The following is a 19,319-nucleotide window of genomic DNA, read 5'->3' as shown; positions in this document are numbered from 1 at the left end:
TACATTGATCACAAAAGAAAGACAATTGCCTGCCTCCACAGTGGCATGACCACTATTAAATACTTTAAACCATGCTGAAATGAGGAATAATACTTTAGAGAATGAAAACCAACTTTTGAAAAACAAAATTGAAAAGTTAGAGAAAGAACTTGGCATATTAACAGGGAAGAACCCAATTCTACATCTTCTAATAAGTAAAGTTTGTAACATTTCAATACACGATAACCAGAATCCTGAATCAACAAACTTAGTTGACCAGGAAAATAAAAAAAATCTACATGACATCTCAAATTTGCAATTTCAACAGATACGCTAGAAATCTGTCCTGTCGTAACTCATAAAACAAAAAAAAAAACAACACAGGACAGACAAGCAAAGGTGGCTCCTGATCAGAGGCCCCCTGCCCTCATGCATTTCCACGTAACAGCCTGGCCATAAACAGCAACAGAACTGATGGATTGGGTACAGCGATTCTTGGCAGAAACCTAGAGAAACTGTACCACCTTGGTTATTAAGACTGTGAGATTCTCAGGCAGAAAGTGTTTTGGTAAATGGCCCAGAAATACCAAAGCAGGCCACCATGACTATCCATCCTGCTCTCAGGCAAAGGTTATATGCAGGTAATCAATATCTTAAGGAAAACCAGTCTATAATAGAATGGTTAACAACAGCCTGCCATATGTAATGATCAAATAAATCTGATATACCTCTACATACAGGGATGTCATCCTCCATGGAGGACTGTATGGAAACTGCTGAGTCATGTCCTAAACCGCTGATTGGTCACCTGTGGTGACCGATGAGTCATCCACAGGAACACAGGTGAAGACAATCAACCTGTGCTGGTGAAATGGGCGGAGCCAGGCTCCAACCCTCCTAGATCCATTTAAGAGCAGACCACCTGTGGTGAAGGATCACTTCTGAAGATCCACTCAGCTGCAGTTTGGTAAATGACCAGAGAATACAAGTAAACGTTCTATCTATTCTCTTTCTGTTATTATAAACTGCTTTGCCTAACTCTATTGTTTATTTCATAACTGCAACATCTTAATATTCATTGATTATAAAGGAATGATGAGGGACTAAACACGATGGGCCAACAAATTAAGACATGCCTCCAAGCCCAGCAAGCCTGGAAGGAATTGGAATGTTCTTTGACAGAGCTTGAAAATAGTTACAAAGGGGGTAGGGCAAGCCTGCAGGGAAAGGCCAGAGTCAAGAATTCAGGAGGAAGAAAACAGGCAGACTGCAGAGTACCCCACAGCACAGTAACGAGCTCCTTTGGGAGCTCTATGTTGTAGCTAGCAACGGGTAAACATTGGTGGGGGTATGTTGTCCTTACCAGTTTGGGCAACCAGCAGCCAGTCAGCAAAGTCAGGGCGTTCCAGGAGATGAAGCTTTCTATTTCTCGCAGCTCTCATGAAGAGCCACAGCTTTCTGGCTGCAGCTGTTACACCACCAGAGCGCTGTGGTTCCCTGCCACCACCTGCTGAATGCAATACAATGACAGAGGCGCTGTCCCACACGTGCAAGTCAGCACCTCCAGCACAAAAGTGCATTGCAGTGCTGCGTTCTCTGCACAAGGCAGCTGTACTCTGCACACGATGCTGCTTACCAGCACCACTGTGGCTGGAAGCAGACAAGGAGAAGGCTGAGGGACTCGACATTTGTGCCTCCATCTTCTCCAACTGCTCATCACATAGCCCTCAAGTATTACATTTGGTAGGTGGGAATTGAGGAAGCAATGCCACCCCGGCCACCCCCCCTCCCCATCCCACACTGTGAGCAAAGACCAGGCTCCAGCCCACCTGTAGAACCGGAAATCCAGGAGTCTCTAGGACCCAATCAGATGCATCACAGAGTCGTAAAGGAGTTTGGTGATGTCGTCGCCAAGCCACTCTCAGTGGTATTTGAAAAGTCATGGCAATCAGGTGAAGTCCCTGGTGAATGGAAAAAAGGCAGCATCACACCCATTTTTAAGAAGGGAAGAAAGAACGATCCTGGCAGCTACCAACATAACAGTCTCACCTCTCTGCTGGGAAAGAGCACCGAGCTGAGGCTGGGACTCTTCAATATCTTCATCAGTGACAGCACCAGTGGGGTCGGGCGCACCCTCAGAAAATTTGCTAATGAGACCAAGCTATGGGGAGCAGCAACACAGCAGAGGGACGGGACGCCAGCCAGAGGGACCCAGACAGGCTCTGGTCAGCAGGTGAGGAGAGGTGATCCTGCCCCTCTGCCCTGTGCTGAAGAGGCCTCACCTGGAGTACTGTGTCCGTATGAAGAATCCTCAGTGCAGAAGAGGCACGGACCCGTTGGAGCACATCCAGAGGACGGCCCCAAAAAACAAAGAACTAGAGGATCAAACACCTCTCCTCCAAGGACAGGCTGAAAGAGTGGGGGCTGTTCAGCGTGGAGGAGCGAAGGCTCCGAGGTGACCTGGTAAAGCCTTTCAATACCTAAAGGGGAGCTAAAGGAAAGAAGGAGGGAAAATTTAGGTTATATTAATATATTAATTTAGAATATTAATTTAGAATCCAAAGGTAACTCTTCAAGAAGCAGTATGAAAGGTCAATGAAAAGGAAATACGTGATGAACTATTTCCATCTAAAAAATCCTTGCTAAACCTCTCCCCTTCAAAAAGGAAGCATTCTGGGCCCTGTTAGCAGCAGCTCAGAGAACATCTCGCACCACAAAGTGCGGCACGTTCTTTTTGCTCACAGGCCCCTCATTCCTCTAATTAGTGTCAGATTCACTCCAGATACATGGACCAGAACAGCCGTTCGGTTCTGCTGAGGTAGGAACCCACTGCTGGGACGTCCCACAGTCCCGTTCCCTGCCTTTTCCAGCATTGGTGCGGAAAGAAAGAGCAACTGACTTCACCTACCCAGACTTCTGCAAGGCCTTCGACACGGTCTCACATCACAGAGAGAAGCATGGGGGAGAGCTCTTGTGACTGGAGAAAGTGAGATGCTGCTTTAAAACAACATGACTTACTGGACACGAGACATGAAAGACAAGGTTAAGGGTAAAAAGCCTCCAATCCCCGTGGATGTGGCAACAGCTGCCTGCTCACCTAGCAAAGCACTCACCCACCAGATGCCTTTCATAGAACCATAGAATTAGTAAGGTTGGAAAAGATCTCCAAGATCATCCAGTCCAACCATCCACCTACCACCAACATTTCCCACTGAGCCACGTCGCTTGGTACAACATCCAATGTTTCTTGAACGCCTGCAGGGACAGTAACAATATCACCTCCCTGGGCAGCCTGTTCCAGCATCTGACCACTCATTTGGAGAAGGTTTTCTTACCATCTGTTTAATCAATGGATATACAGATGGTATATAGTCAATAGATATACAGATGGTGTATATATATATATATATATATATATCTCCAGGAGCTTGGCTAATATAATTTATATTGGAGAAATGAGAGAAAGTCACTCACCCTGCCCTGGGCTTGCGAGATGAACTCCTGATGGAGCGGATCTCCAGAGAGATCCTTCCCCATTGGCAGTCAGCTCTTAAATGAGTCTAGGAGAGGTGGAGCCAGGTTCCACTCCTTCCTGCAGCACAGGTGAATTGCCTTCACCTGTGCTCCCATGGCTGACTCATTGCTTGCCTCAGGTGATCAGTCAAAGGTTCAGGCCATGATTCAGCAGCCCCATACACCATCCAACCTGAATCTCCCCTCGTGCAACTCGAGGCATTCCCTCTAGTCTATCACTCTAGTTACACAGGAGAAGAGGATGAGCCCCACCTCGAGATAGCCTCTCTTCAGGTAATTGCAGAGAGTGAGAAGGTCTTCCCTGAGCCTCCTCTTCTCCAGACTAAATAATCCCAGTTCCCTCAGCTGCTCCCCATAAGACTTGTGCTCTGGACCCCTCACAGCTTCACTGCTTCTCTCTAGACACATTTCAGGGTTTTAATGTCCTTCATGCAGTGAGGGACCCAGGACTGAACGCAGTACTCGAGGTGAGGACTCACCAGTGCTGAGTACAGGCGGATGATCACTGCCCTGCTCCTGCTGGCTTCAGCCCTTTGCACTGCACTTCCAATCTCAACTGTTCCTTCTGCGATAGCACTTGCATTCTCAGTTAGGGCTGGAGCTCAAGAGCTCAACAAAACAGAAGGAACACAGCGTGCAACTGGAAGACACGTCTCAAAGCCAACAAGAGCCAACTCTCTGACCTTGGGCACAACTCACCAACCAAGAGCCAGGCCTGGCCAAATTAGCTCATCTGAGCACGCCAGAGGGGACCAGATCACAAAGTGTCCATTTTAACTGCATCTCCACGTAGGGAACAACACCAATTAACAGGCAAGAATGAATTCATTCACAAGCTGCACAATGAGTCTGTTCTTCATTAAAAAACCCATATGGACTCCTAATCCAAAAAGAGAAGGGCAGGAGTTTGTACTGATGGAAGAGGTTCCTGGTCCTGAACCTCATCCTTTACCCCAACTTTCCTTGCCTCATCCCCTACCCCAACTCCTGGACAATGCGCACAGGCTTAAACTCAGATATCAAATCCGTAGGATTCCTTTCACAGAACTCTGTCAAAAAGGATGTCACGCTTGTTCCACACACTCAAACTGACCGAGCAGTGCTATCATAGTCACTTCAAACAAACAGAAGCGTCCAAACCCCGAGCATGCACATTCCCTCCTGTGTTACTGAAGCCCACAGCTCACCTTCACACCTCTGTGGATTTCTGGTCTTTTACACTGATGCAGCCTCGCTACAGCTCCGTGGCTGCCACACAAAGCCTGCAGACCTCTTTCTCCACAAACCACATCTGCAGGCATTGGTTCATAAGGTTCACCACCCAACCTCCTGAGCAAAAGCAAGCACTAAGAACGAGAGCAAAGCGCACCGGATTTGACCTGGCCAGGTCCCCAAGCCTCAGTCCTGCCAGACATACCCTGCTGTGTAGACTCATCCCCAAAGCCTGGCTGGACATCAGCACATGCATCCTTCTGCAAATGCTCCATTCCAGCAGCAAGGGATCAAAGCACTGGGACAGCTGAAACAAAAACACCGTGCAACATTCCTGTTAGCACTGATCGTGAACAAATCTACCCCTGAGCAACAGGATGTGAGACAAAGAGCAGAAAACAACCAACCTGCAGAACCAGCTCCTTTGGGGTCGATCCAGATGTTTGTATGCTCCCTTCCACGGCCCAGACCAAGCTTGCTGCTGAGCTGCTCCTCCTTTGTGCAGGGCAGAGCGGTGCAGATGCTATGCAGCAGCTGTGCACAGCGTGCCGTTCCCTTGATTTTCCTCTCTCCATCTTCCATTAGCAAACAGCATCTCCAACTTTTCCTCGCTAAAAAATCACCTAGGTAAAAAAAAAACAAACTGGCAATCTAGCTTTTAACATTTCCTTCTTTGTACAACCTGATGCTTTGAAGCAGAAGCTCACCTAGCAATTACCTACCTTAGACAAGCCCAACCTACAGGGAAAAGTTATTCCTCTGTGTCTGCAGACTTTGCACGCATTTCCAGGTGCAAGAGTCAGACCAGTTCTCAGCACAGCTTTACCAACCACAGAAATCCAGTTGATGACCGCCGTGCTTTTCTCTCTTCGGAAACTTTGTACTGCTGCAAGAAGCAACAAATAAAATCACAGAACTGGGGTTGCAAGGGACCTCCAGACATCGAGTCCAACCCCCCTGCAAAATGGGCCCCCTACAGCAGGCTGCATAGGTGGGCGTCCAGGCGGCTGTGGAATATCTCCAGAGAAGGAGAATCCAGAACCTCCCAGGGCAGCCTGCACCAGTGCTCCGTCATCCTCACTGTGAAGATCCTTAGATTTTGGTGCGGAACTTCCTGTGCTCCAGTTTATGGCCATTTCCCCTTCTTCCGTCCCCACAGTCCGCTGACAAGAGGTTGGCCATGTCCTTTTGACTCCCACACTTAAGATATTTATAAACATTGATCAAATCCCCTCTTAGTCTTCTTTCCTCAAGGCTGAACAGACCCAGGTCACCCAGCCTTTCTACACTGGGTAGATGATCCAGCCCCTTTATCACTTTTGTGGCCTTCTGCTCAACTCTCTCCAGGAGATCCCTGTCATTTTTGTATCGGGAGCCCAGAACTGGATGCAGTACTGCAGGTGAGGCCTGACCAGGGCAGAGCAGAAGGGGAGGATCACCTCCCTTGCTCTGCTGGCCACACTCCTTTTAATGCACCCCAGGATCCCATTGATTTTCTTGGCCACCGGGGCACACTGCTGGCTCATGGCCAACCTGTCATCCACCAGGACACCCAGGTCCTTCTCCACAGAGCAGAGTCCAGGTCCTTCTCCAGCAGGTCGTGTCCCTGTACTGATACTTTTGGCTATTCCTTTCCACGTGCAAGACTCAACACTTGCTTTCATTGCATCTCACCTGGTTTGATACTGCCCAGCTCTCCAGCCTGTCCAGTTCTTGCTGAATAGCAGCACAGTCTTTTGGTGTGCCGCCACTTCTCCCAGCTTTGTCTCATCAGTGTACTTACTGAGAGTGGACACCATCCCCTCACCAAGGGAGTTGACGAAGATATTGAACAAGACCATGTGAGAAACACTCAAAAATTTCAGTTTAGGCAAGGATCTTAGTGGTAACAGCAAAGTTTATTCATTACTGCAATAATGGGCTCACATCCCTTAGTTAGCAAGGGAGAAACTGTGCGCCAGTCAGCAACATTCATTCCATTCTATGCTCTAAACCCAACACAGGTAATGCTCTCCTGGCGCTCGCTCATTGGTTGAGCGTCTCAGGCTCACAATCTCCCTGACGCTGTTGCTGTAATACATTTCCATATAAGGTCCATTACCAACCTGTTGTATTCTGGTATGTTTTGCACTTCTCCATGGAGATACAAGGGCCATATTTCCAAGAGTGAGCACATGCATTCTGTCCTGTGCTGGGCTCTCTTTCACCACCCTGCATATTTGCCTTATTTTGCGCCTAGCTCAATTCTACTCCAGTCAGAACGCCCCAAATCTTTAACTTTCTGCTCTGTTGAGCAGTTTTCTTAGTGGAAGGAAAACAGCTATTTCACAAGAGGGTTATAAGTTCAATAAAGACCAGTACTACATACAGAAAATACTAAAAGCTTCTACTGCAAAAACACAACCTACCTTTCACAACCAGACCCAGCACCAACCCCCAGGGAGCACCGCCACTCACAGCTCTCCAACCGCACTCTACACCGCCGATCACCACCCTCTGAGCTCAGCCAGCAAACCAGTTCACAGCTCTCCTCATTATCCACTCATCTACCCCACACTTTCTCAGCTTTGTTACCAGGACGTCATGGGAGACAGTAACAAAAACATTGCTGAAGTCAAGATAGACGACATCCAGCAGCACCTGAAATGGTCCTTCCTACTCAGGCTGAAGCTTTGATTCCTTACACATGCCCAGCCTCCAGCACAAAATGAGGGCACTAGAAATTCCAGTGGTGGAGTTTGAGCCAACAGACCATGTTCCTTGAGGGATAAAAGAGAAGCAGACAACCCGAGCATATAGTGCTTAAGAAACTTATCTTTGGTTTCAAGAGTGGGCATCTCACCCCTCCCTCCCGAGTAAGGCAACCCAAACAGCACTTCATATGGTGATACTCCTAAGCCTTGCTGGGAGTGGTTCATATTCTGAGAGGGGCTAAAGGTAAACACTTGGTCCATGGTAATTGGTCTCTAAAATCAATTTTGACAAGCGCTTTTTCAGCATCTGATTGATTCATTCTACTTTCCCTGAAGAAGGAAGGTGCCAGTGAATATGGAACTCCCACTTTGTTTCTAAAGTTCTCATTAGCTCCTGTAGGACTTGTGAAGTAAAGAGGCTCCCCTTATCTGAGTCTATATTCTGCATAGTCCCATATCTAGGGATTGTGTCCAGATGTAGAGTCCTCAGGGCAGAAAAGACACGGACCCATTGGAGCACATACAGAGGATGGCCACAAAAAAAAAAAAAAAAAGAAAAAGAACCAAAGGATCAAACACCTCTCCTCTAAGGACAGGCTGAAAGAGCTGGGGCTGTTCAGCCCAGAGAAGTGAAGGCTCCGAGGTGATCTGGTAACAGCCTTTCGATACATAAAGGGGAGCTAAAGGAAAGAAGAAGGGAAAACTTAGGTTAGATATAAGGAAAATATCTTTTACAGCAAGGGACAAGGGGAAACAGTTTTAAATCAAGGGAGGGAAGATTGAGGTTGGATGTCAGGGGGAAGTTCTTTCCTATGAGAGTGGAGAGATGCTGGAACAGCTGCCCAGAGAGGCTGTGGATCCCCCATCCATCCCTGGAGGTGTTCAAGGCCAGATTGGATGGGGCCCTGGGCAGCCTGGTCTGGTGTGACATGGGGAAGTTGGTGGTCCTGCATGTGGCAGAGGGGTTGGAGCTTCACAATCCTCGAGGTCCTTTCCAACCCGGGACATTCTGTTATTCTGTGATTCTGTGCAGTGGAACAGGCTGCCCAGAGATGCGGTGGACGCCCTGTCCCTTCCAAGGTGAGGCTGAATCAGGCTCTGGGCAATCTGATCTAGCTGTGGATGTCCCTGTTGATCATGGGGGAGTTGGACTAGATCATCATAAATGGTCCCTTCCGACTCCAAGGAGTCTATGGCACGATACCTGAAGCCGTGAGGCACGATGACACAAAGGACATGGATGGCCTGGTGAGCAATCAGGGCAGGCGGGGAAGCCCACGTGCTCAACAGCTCCGGGGGAACTCACCAAGCAGTCCAAGCAGGAAGATGCACGTCAGCCACAGAGCCTCTCTGTGCTGGTCCCAGTATTCAGCGCACCAGAGGTATTGCTTCATCACACTGTTGGGTCCCACAGCTGTAAACCTAGCTATTTAATGGGGCTCAGGGGATGGAAGGAAGAGGGCTGGGGAGATTGGGTGTCATACAGACTAGGAAACTAACAGCATCCCCTGACAATTGGGATGGAGATATCTGGGGTGATCCAGACAAAGTGGTCCAGTAAAGGACAATCCTTTGTTTCCTATAAATAAGAAGCCAGATCTGCCATAAAAACAGGAAGAGCCCTAAGACCCTGGAGTGGTCGACCACAAGGTGCTCGGAGAACTGTGCCCTGCCATCTGTTACTACTGACAAATTTGTAAGGGAGATCTAGGAGAGAACCAGACAAAACAGGAACAGAATACTTGTATTCAGTATGCTCGAGCAGTGGAGACCGTATTGTACTATGTGAGGATGAAGAAAACAGCCACTGGGGCCCGGGGCTTTTCTTAAGTTCAGGTCCTAGCCAGATATGCGCACCTCACTCTATCACCAGGCACGGAGCTTATTGGGCTGGAAGAATAAACCCCAGGGAGCGAGGCGAGCCCCCTGCAACCCCCATTCCATCAGTAAGTGAGCTTCCCACAGCCATCACAAAACCCACCTGCATACAAGTGACCCATGAATAAGGGCTTCATGGTGTTCCACTGTCTGCTCCAGACTTCACAGCGCTTAAACCACTAACCAGAGGAGCCCCAGAAAACCTTAAACACCATCAAGCCGCAAAACAGAACAAGATCCAAAGAGACACGAAACATAATTTAAATACATGCCCTTAAACAATATTCAGCAGGGGTGGAATTAATACATGGCACAGGAGACACAGAGGGGATGTGGGCAGAGGACACAGGGAGGACACAAAGACACAAGCGGGACACGAGGACACAGAGGGAACGCAGAGGGGGATGCAGAGGGTATGTGTCATAAAATGGGTTGGGACAACATGGTAGCAGACAAACCCAGTTTGGAGTCCCAGGTTGGAGATTACGCAACAAGAACCATGAAAGAGGGAACAGACTTCACGAGAAGCTATTAGCTTAACAAGAGTTGCAAAGGAAACCTTGAGAACACAGAACCCCTTAACGGAAAAGTGCACTAGCTCCAGGCATTTCCAGAGTTGCAATGCTCAGCCAGCCAACCAGCATTACCATGGGGCTGATTGAAGCATTCCAGAAACAGATGAGAGCAAAAGAAAGGAACGAACATCAGTCCCTCCATGACAGCTTCAGAAAAAGGCAGATAACCCCTTCGTTCCCCTCAGAGAACAACTGGAAGGCAGCATAAGCAGAGGCATAGCAGATATAGCTACTCTAAACCAGCTTACGATCCCCACAGAAAGGCAGAGATCAAAACCCTGCAAGAAAGAAAGAATCACTCACCTCTTTCCAAGAACCAGAGCTCACCCAGCAATCCACAGGAGGTATCCCCAGGAAGAAACCCTGCCTTTAGGGCTGCCAGCCCTTAGATGAGGTGAGGAAGGGGTGGAGCCAGGCTCAGCTCCATCTGGTCCCACACATGCACTGCTTCCACCTGTGCTTGCAGGGCTACACCCCTCACCAGGTGCTCCATCACTGCTTCAGGCTGCGATCTCAAAGTTCCCATAAAAGCATGAAGGGAGAAAAAAAAAAAAAAAATGCATTCCTGTCCCTGTCCTCAGCCCCACAGTGACATCAGCATGGAGCAAAGCGGGGCAGGGGGCGTGGGGGGACTTGAGGAGACACGAGGGGACGTGTGAGGTCACAACTACAGAGCTGAGAGCAGGTGACACATAGCGGTGACACAGGCAAGGGGCAGGCCATGCCAGGAGGTGCCACTGCCATGTGAGCATCACTGCAGGGCAGATGAGCAGTGCCAGCCCAACCTGGGGGTGATAGTGACACTCCAGGGCGAGGAGCTGCTGTTGGTCTTCATGCAGGTAGGAGTTTGTTATCCATACATAATGCTGTACTTGTTGATTTTTTTTTAAATCAGTGATAGTATGCAGTCTGATCCAATGTCTTTAAAAAGTGTGGTTTAAGGATCATCAGCTGAGAAGAGCAGCAGAACATGGGGCTGTTGCAGGGGGAAGGCATGGGGAAGGAAGTGAGGAAAGAAAGGAAAAAGCCTGAAAAAGGAATGGGGAAGGCACAGGGCGAAGGAAGGGGCAAGACATAGGGGAATGAAGGGGAAAGGACAGCATAGCTGTAGAGCAGCCTAAAAAGCAGCAACAAGCTCTGGGAGGACTGTAGAGTGCCAGATTCTGTACTGGGTATGTATGTTGTCATTACCTGCTTGGTTTGGGGTCAGGCTTGTTGTCACTTCTGAGCTCCTGCAGTGGGAAGAGCTTGAGCAATTGGTGCAGTCGCTGCAGACCTGCGGGATGGGGGAGCGCTTGGTGAGGACAGCCGTGCAGCCCTCAGCTGGACCAACTCCCTCCGTGTGCTCAGATTGTGAGCTGTGCAGCCGTGCCTGGCCGCACTGCTCCAGCTAAGAGCCCACTGCCTGCAGCTGCATCTTTGCTTCCTTCCCTCCTGCCCAGAGCCTGAGGGTGCTCCCACAGTCCCCTGCCCACCCCAAAATGCCAGAGAAGACATTTGGCAGCATAATGGAGGAATCCCAGCACCCTGTTTTCCTTTTGCCTGCAGCTCTCTCCTCCTCTGCCACACAGGGCTCCAGCCTGTGAAATGGAAATGGTCAAGGGGGAAAGGGAGTGCTGGCAGGAGCGACTGCTGCAGCTGGCCGGGGAGGATCTGCAGACCCCGTGCCCTTGTGGGCAATCTGTCCAGCTACAGGAGGACCAGGGAAGGGCAGATGAAAAGCTGCAGCTGAGCCAGATGGACCTGCACAACTCTCAGGCCATCTTGCCAATGGCAGCTGTGACGCATCGACTCTTTCTATGCAGGTGAATTCATTTTTTCCATCTGTAAACTTAGGTGGAGAACTGCAGTTTCCGTTAATCTTTGTGGAAACAACATAATGGTCCACACTAATCTCTAAACTGCAGCTTTGTGCTGCGTCTGCCTGTTTAAACTTGCTAGGACCTAAACCTACCCATTTCATGGCATTAAAAAGAATAAAATGTCAAAAATGAAACCTGTAGTTGAAGAAAGGCCCTTGGAAACAAGTATATTAAAGTTTGAACAAGATAGAGTCTGAGCAAATATTAATATGGCCCCTGTGCTTTCTGCCAATGTGCTTTAATTTTGTTATCATTAAATTTGCTGAGCAGTTACATTTTGGTATGTGAATATTTTAAAACAATGTAACAGATACTGGCAAAAAATAAATTCAATCTTTTTTACATATATTCATAAGTACTTAGCACAGCTTTCCTGGGTTTGGAGCAGTTCCCCTCTGTTTTCTTCTTCTTTCTCCCCATCCCTCCCCCACCCCCAACTTCGTGTTTTTCTCCCGATTGAAAACGGATCGCCAGGAACTACGTTGTGGTCTCTGCTGCCCCCTCGTGGACAATGCCAGAATTGCCTCAGTTAGTTGCTTAGTCTTGTAGACAGTACAACGCATGCGCGTAGAAATGCGGAAGAAGTGTTTTAACCGCTCTGCGCAGCTAATCCGCCGCTCTCTATGGTGATTAGTCCTCCACGTGATACGGAACATGCGCCCAACAACAGCAGCTCTTTCGACAAACCACTACGGATGCGGGCAAGCAGGCTATTCTTGGACCGCCGGCTCAGCGATATTCTCCCCTTCTAATCCAGGAAGCCTGTCATCTATTTCCGCCGTTTTATGCCCGATCCCACCCGGGAATTAACCGGTTTGGCTCACAGCTGCCCCTCAGCGCCTCGTGACATCCAATTTGCTCGCAGCCGCGGTGGAGTAGCAAACATCCCCTTCCACCCCCAGCCCTGCACCATCCTCTATCCGTTTAAAAGCGCTCTCAGCGGCAGTGGAACGCGAGCAGCTCGGGGATTCGCGGTCGCGATAGTGGTGTGCAGAAGCCTAAACACAGCACCATCCACAGAAAAGCAAATCTCGAGAAAGCAATACGCATGCGCGAATATGGGAACTGCAGTGCGCATGCGGCAGTCTCTGCACAGCGCTACGCAGGCGCCAGTCTTGGCAATTTCTACGCATGCGCAATTCTCGAGACAGCAGTACGCACGCTCGATTCCCGACCAACCAATACGCATACGCCAGACTCTTCCCCGTACTGCGCATGCACCTCTGACGGTACAGCATGGCGCATGCGCCACTTTCGAGACAAAAATACGCATGTGCTAGTCTACAACAAGAAAGCACTACGCATGCTCCGGATTCTGCCCCGCATGACGCATGTGCCGGTCTCGGCCATGACTGGCGCACGCGCCGTTACCGAGAAAGTACTGCGCGTGCACCTGCCGCGGCAGAACCCTGCGCATGTGCTAGCAGCATTAATGCAATACGCATGCGCCGAGGGTGGCATGGAAGTCCGCATGCGCCAGCTTTGATAAAGCACTGTGCATGCGCTCGACTTGTCCTGCAAAGCGCACGCGCCCATCTCGGCACGAAACCGCGCATGCGCCAGTCTTGAAGCTGCACTGCGCATGTGCTACTCGTGGGACAACACTACGCATGCGCCACATGGGGCCCTGCAGCGCGCATGCGATAACTACGGAAGCTGAGCTCCATACCGTGTTGCCAGACTATCTACTCTCTTCCGTTCCACTACAAAAGTTAATGAGCTAGACCACAACCTACAGAAACTGTTACTTATGACACTTCCAGTTATCTCTCTTTGCTGAGTTTTGGATGCTCCTGTGAGGGCAAAAGGTTGAGTTTTATGTCTGTCAAGGGCAACACTGTAATCAACAGTAAAAATGCTCCTGTTCCAAAGACCTGAGTCTTTCAAATAACACAGTATAGCAACAAAACAGATGCTGAGGAGGCCCAAAATACCCGATTACTTTTGTCTTGCATTACATGTTTGTTAGTGAATGTATTCACAGCTACCTCAGCTGTGTGGACATGCTCATGATTCATGCCTTTCAAAGATTCATTTGAAGGTTGAGGAAGGTTATCATTTCACTTGTTTAACCTGATACTGAAGATCTAGCAACAAAAGGGCTGGGAGCAACCTCAGTAGTGACCTTCACATGAGCTTGACCAGATTTCTTCACAGCCTTCTTGAGAGCTGAGGTAGGTCTACCTGATGGTGCCAGGAGGTGGTACCAGCTGATCTGTGCAGATCCTGAGAGTATGCCTGGTTGGAGAGGTTAGCAGACAGTTTGTTATTTACAGGAGGATTACTCCCATAAATGGTGCAACTGAGTAAACAGTGCTTAGCTTTAGAAACATGAGATAAGCTTGCATTTGCAAAGGAGAGAAAGCAAAGCTATAGAAGTTATGCTAATTATTTTTGTATCCCAGAACATTTCAGAATACACTGGAAAGTAACAAAGTTTCTGTCCCACAATGTTCAGAGTACAGCCAAAGGTCTAACTAACAATTAATATGCCTAGGGAGACAAGAAAAGAAAAATGCAACAAAACCAGAAAATGATATCAAGATCTGTCACAAATGTTACATGGCCATGGAAAAGTTTTTCTTTCAGAGTGTACAAAGTCAGACACAGCCACATTAGGAATTACGAAGATCAGTATTTTGGGATCCAGTAAAAAACTGGGACAGTCCTTTATACAGTAGCTAGTACAACAACAGGGCTTGGAAATGGGAGTAAAACGTAATAGTTTTTGAATGACTGGAATTGCTGGCACTGGCAACTGTTTTCAGTCTGCTTTGGTTTTGTGCCCCCAGTTAAATGCTGTCAAGTTCAACACTCCCCACACCCCCACCCCCCAAAAAGAATACATATTAACAAATACTGCATTTCAGAACATAATTTCAAAACAGAAAACTTTATCCTTAGAATATCTTTATATTAATTTTACATAATTGGGCAACAGCACCCAGTTTCCCTAATTCTGAAAATAAAACAATGCCAAACATTTCAGTCATTTAGTTAATAAATACATACCCAAGTTTACCCTTTAGAGGGAAATGTTGAGAATGTAGTACCTGCTGAAGATCATCTTCATTCATTTTGTTATCCCTGAAAAATAATAACTAGAAAAAAAATAACAGAGGTACTATGCTGCATTAAGTCAATGTAACCAGCAAAAGCAGACAAGGTTTTGATCACTCAGAGGCCTCTGTCAGGTCCAAAACAGAAGCAGCAGACCTAAATAAAATTAGCAGAATTATACAGAACTAGAAATCAATTGCTTAGAGTTTAGCTGGGGGCACATCAGTTAGGTCACCTCTGAGAGACAAGATACTGACTTTCTTTAAAATAAAAGAGAAGCCGGTAAGGGAATGAATGAGTGTTGAGGAAGATAAACAGGCACTTTATTGACTACTGAATAGAGAAGAATATTATGATATGCCATAAAACTGGCTAGGCTATTGAGTCTGTGGTTCTATTTCAGACTAAAGCAGGACTTGCCTGCAAAAGCTCATCTACTCTAAGCTTATACAATAAAAGATTACCTACAAATTCCTGTTTTCTTATGTCTCAAGACTATCATGGCAATGATAATCTACTACATATGCGGAAGATGTCATGCCTCAGTCACATTTAAATAATCAAAGATGCCAAGATATGTGTCCTATTACCCTTAGTTATGTTTCACTTTCACAGATACCATATTGAAGTACCTGGAAATTTGCTGTTCAATCCCTGTAACTCTGCAAACAGTAGTAACCCTTCTTTGTACCAACCACAATTATATCCACTGCTGTCTATTTGGACACTGAGGTCTTTCAGATCTGTGACGAGCATTTATGAGACAGACATTATACAGGTTTTCCTATCAAAGTTGCTTAGTGTGAACTGCTTTAGGAAAAAAAATGTAAAAAAAGCCTGCAACAGTCTATAGCTTCTGCTCCTGTCTGCCTCTGTGTTGACTTTATAGTTTAATAATCACATTCCTCATTGTGACTCTGCAATTCCTAAGAGTTCTCCTGCTTTTAAGCTAACATCCATCAATCCTTCATCCTGTTGCAAATACTCCTAATTGCTACTCTTTCTGCTGTCTCAGCTCTTCAATATTTTTCACTTCCTACATGGAACAATGCACAGCTTTGATCTATCTTAAGTTTTCAAATTCAGATAAGAAGCAATATAGAACTGAACAGAAAACAAGCATATAAATAGAAGTCATTAGGAAAAATAGAACATGCTCCTTCAGTTCTACTACTCCAGTAGAAAAACGATTCCTCTTTAACACATGACAAGAGGGTTTCATTAAAGATTTCCATATTATATTTGAAGCCTATTAGTGGCTCTGAATATACCTAAAATGCAATAAGGAAAAAGCACATTAATTTCTGTACAATTATGGACATTAAATGTGACAATGGTTAGGAAAGGAGACTCTGGAATCAAAGTATATTCTACTATGTTTTTTGCACACTAATTGATTCATACATAGATGTTTACTCTCTGCTGTACGCTTTCTGAATGAAACATTTCCTCAGTACAAAACACTTATGTAAGTCATACTGTACTTTATCCAAATGGTCTTCCTGACTGTAAGCCATATCAGAGTTAGGCGAATAATAACCTACAGGCTAAAACCTGTGATCTCTTAGATTATACCCATTAAACATATAAATAAAACAACATCCGATTTATGTACAAACAGGGTAGGTTTTTGTTTCGGTTAGAATCATTTATGTACTATCCCTTTTGTAAAAGCTATCAAATACACATTTAGATGAAAAATAATAGCTGTGAATTCCTACCTATGAAATTTTTATGCCTCTTGTAGCAGAGAGCACAACAATAAAACCTAGAAGCATCAGAGCAGTGATCTCTATTGATTGAAAATACTCAGAACATCCCTTTTAAATTGCAATTACTGCGAGGAAATGCAATACACCTCAAACAGCAACATCAACAAAAAAGCCTTAAGTCTTTCCCAAAACTTGAGAAGTGTCACTATAAGTAGGGCTTCTCCAAAAGATACCTGGGAACACAGAACGGAATGTATCTATAGCCTATATCTGGCATTGAAAAAGCATAAAAATTATCCAGTAGTGTTCACTTCAGAAGATATTATAAAGTTAGAAGCACTACAGGGCTTTCAAATATTTTATGTATTTATAGTGAATAAAAATACAGCCACAACAATAATACTGAAAAACTCTGAAGATTCAAAGTCTACTGAAACTCACCAGCTTTAGACACCAAGCACCAGCCCCTACGGTTGCATTAGTGTTAACTCCTGTAACAAAGTTAACTTCATAAGCAGCAGACAGTATCAAAACATGAAGTCACTAGCAAGTATAGCCCAGGCCTTCTTATCATGCAATTGTGGTTTTTAAAACAAATAACCAAGCATCCATACCATTCTATCCCCTTAACTACTACTGCCTAGAATTAAATTTGTTTTTCTATGAACAACTAATACAAGGAAAGAGATGCCTGTACAATCAGTGGGTGTACAATTGTACAATCAATAGGTGTACAATCAATAGGCATAGGGAGGTTAGGCTTAGTAAGATTATCATGGTGAAAAGATAATCAGAATAAGTGGAAATGCTCATTGGTATCATAGGCTCACAGTAAAACGCCACAAGGAGCAATCACCAGACAGAGATTGTTTCTCAGTGGCAGTCAGTACTAAAATGGGATTTAGGAGAGGTGCAGCCAGGCTCCACCCCTTGTGGTGGCACAGGAGAATTGCCTTCACCTGTGCTCCCATGGACGACTCATTGCTTGCCTCAGGTGGTCAATCAGAAGTTCAGGCCATGATCAACAGTACCCATACAGGGGCCTATGTAACATGATTGCTTTACCCAGCCTGGGGAACAGAACTGCTCCACCAGGACTGTGAACATTCTGGACATTGGGGAAACATTGATGAATATCCCGATAAGAGACAACGAGAAAATAACCGAGCTATACAGTGCAGAGAGCATGCAATGTTGTTTCATTGTTTGCAAAGTACAAATAATGCTATTGTTTGAATAAACTATGCAGCTAGAAAATCAACACTGAGCCTTAACTGATACATGGAGCTCAATTCACAAAAGATGATGTTGTCACAGGTATTATGCCTAGCTTCCTAACAAAAACCCAAAAGTTTTAAGAGATCTGTTTCATAAGGCATACGTTGCAAGATAGCTATACTTGACAACTGCTGTAACTACAGTGAAGAATAAACGTAAGGATCAAGCTTTTAACATAATGACATTTACTCGGAATGATACATCTGAGATGGCAAATGTAGCCAGCGTATCTCATATGGATGCTGTAAATGTTGCACAGAAAAAAGTTGTTTTCTGCAGTTTTCCAACAGAAAACATGATTATCCATCCCTTAAGTGGAATCTACAATACTATAGAACATCAGTCTGTGTGGCAAGGCAGACTCAGTTATCTATCACTCCTTTAATTGTTCACCAGATATCTCTCTTTTTTTGTGTCCAACCTATATATTTTTCCAGTGACAAAACCTCCATCCTTAAGCATACATAACATTGATTTTAGAATAAGGTGGGATTTAACACCTAGAGACCACTGCTTTGCACTGCAATGAAGCTGATAACATAGACATCTGATCAAACTGTTGTAGCATTGACTAATAGCCCTTTTCTTGTGCAACCTAGAGCATCCCAAGATAAAACTCCACTCCTCAAGTCTACTTACGTCAAGAATCCAAGAACGCGCACATTCTGCTGTTAGATGATCAAAAAATAATCGTCAGTAAGATAGGTGAGAAAAAAGTTCAGAGATCTGTATTGCTGATGTTTTGTACGGTCCTGTCACGCACAAATGACCAGGGTTTGAATGAATGAAATGAAATTCCAAGCAACATCACTATTGCTTTATGTTAGCTACCCTACGAATTCTCTTGCCATTTAAAATAAAAGAGCGAAGATCTCAAGTAAAATACCCTCACCTCCACTGCTAGCCCTTAAATGAGGTACGGGAGGGGACGGATCCTGGCTCTACCCCTTCCAGTCACTCAGGTGCATTGGGTTGGCCCTGCCTTCCACCAGGTGCTCAGTGGTTCAGGCCATGACTCAGCATTTCAGCTACAGTGGTCAAGGAGTGTTTCCCTGATTTTAGTGTTTATTAAAGCAAGCAATTTGCTTTTGAGGAAAGGTCTACAAAAACTCAGGTTTCACCTCAAACATAATCACCCAAATCTGGGAAATTTGCAAGAGGTGGGACTCTTCATCAGCTTGCACTTCAGGATTTGTTTAGTTTTTAAATCCACCCATGACAAACTGTCAGCCACTTCAGGTTAGAAAGGAATCCCGTTCCTGACAGGTTTCCCTCAGAGTATTGAATGACAGAGCTGAGACACATCCTTGCCATGAGACAACAGATTACAGGAGAGGACCTTGGGATTCTGTTGATGTGCAGTTTGCACCATACCCTTGTGCAAAGGAAGATGTGGGTATTGTGGTCTGCCTTAGGTGAAGTGCTGCCAGCTGGTAAAAGGCGATGGCACTGGCGAGACCACGCGCATGAACACAAAGTTCTGATCTCCTCAGGGGACACAGAACTATTGTAGACAGCCCTTTCTTCCTGAAGGTG

This window comes from Meleagris gallopavo, chromosome 11, assembly GCF_905368555.1.
Source record: "Meleagris gallopavo chromosome 11, MGAL_WU_HG_1.1, whole genome shotgun sequence".
NCBI classification, from domain to species: Eukaryota; Metazoa; Chordata; class Aves; order Galliformes; family Phasianidae; genus Meleagris; species Meleagris gallopavo.
This window is presented reverse-complemented; position numbering follows the sequence as displayed.